Raw genomic sequence first — 987 nt, 5'->3', positions numbered from 1 at the left:
ATCTTAAAGATGTAACAGTTACTAGTCTTCTCTGTATGACTGCTAAGCTTTGTGTCTGCTATCTTCCCACATCATACATTTCACTTTGCATAATCTCTCTTTTTTTTTTTTTTTTTTGGTCTTTTTGAGACAGGGTCTCCCCGTGCAGTTCAGGCTGGCCTTGAGCTCACTTTGTCGCCCAGGCTGGTCTTGAACTAGCAGCCATCCTCCTACCTCAGCCTCCCGAGTACTGGGATTGCAGGTGTGCGCCACCACGCCTGGCTCATTTAGCATAATTTCATGCAGTCATGCAGCGGGCTCCTAGAGTTTTTGATTCATCCATGGTCCAGTGCTGGGACTGTGGGTGTGAGTGTTACACCTGCCCTGGGGCGGGCAGCCTGCATACAATACAAAGTAGGGAAAGAGGCTTGCTCACACTCTCCTCCTCCCTTTTTGCTCTTGCTGCTTTTGCTGTCTTCAGCCACCAGAATGTTTGCCCTCTGCCATGTGCCACTCCGCCTTGGAGCCAGCCAAGTATGGACTGAAACCTTCACAAACTGTGAGCTAAATAAACCTTTCCTTCCCTAATTGTGGGCACTGGGTATTTTGTCTCAGCAATAAGAGAAAAGTAACTAAGACAATTACCAGCACCAGAAAAACCAGGCAAATTTTAGAAAATCTGAAATATATTTTAAGTGTACTATATAAAAGTAGCTGACAGCGGGTGGGGAGCGCCAGCCTTCTGGCTGGCTAGCTTCCTGCCTGGTGGCTCCCAGAGGGTGGGCCCCCGGCGCACGGGGAGCCTCGGGCGGGGAGCGCCGGTCTTTTGGGGTCTTCGGACCGGCGACTCACTCCCGACCTCGTCGTTCCCTGGAAGGAGGGCTTCCGGCCCACAAGGAGCCACGGGTGGGGAGCTCCAGTCTTCCCGCTGGCTAGCTTCCTGCCTGGTGGCTCCCAGAGGGTGGGTTCCCAGCACACGGGGAGCCTCGGGCGGGGAGCGCCAGTCTT

General features: G+C 53.3%; 1 protein-coding gene across 2 annotated transcripts in view; it reads right to left on the bottom strand.

The window, feature by feature from the left end:
* Nup107 (nucleoporin 107kDa) overlaps nt 1-987 on the bottom strand; it is a 52,945-nt gene that overhangs the window by 45,177 nt on the left and 6,781 nt on the right. The gene's annotated exons all lie outside the window — the stretch shown is intronic.

The sequence above is a fragment of the Chinchilla lanigera genome, unplaced genomic scaffold (genome assembly GCF_000276665.1).
Source record: "Chinchilla lanigera isolate Chin_1 unplaced genomic scaffold, ChiLan1.0 scaffold00057, whole genome shotgun sequence".
In the NCBI taxonomy this organism is placed as follows: Eukaryota; Metazoa; Chordata; class Mammalia; order Rodentia; family Chinchillidae; genus Chinchilla; species Chinchilla lanigera.
Note: the sequence above shows the minus strand (reverse complement) of the source record. Positions and strands in the feature narration are given on the sequence as shown.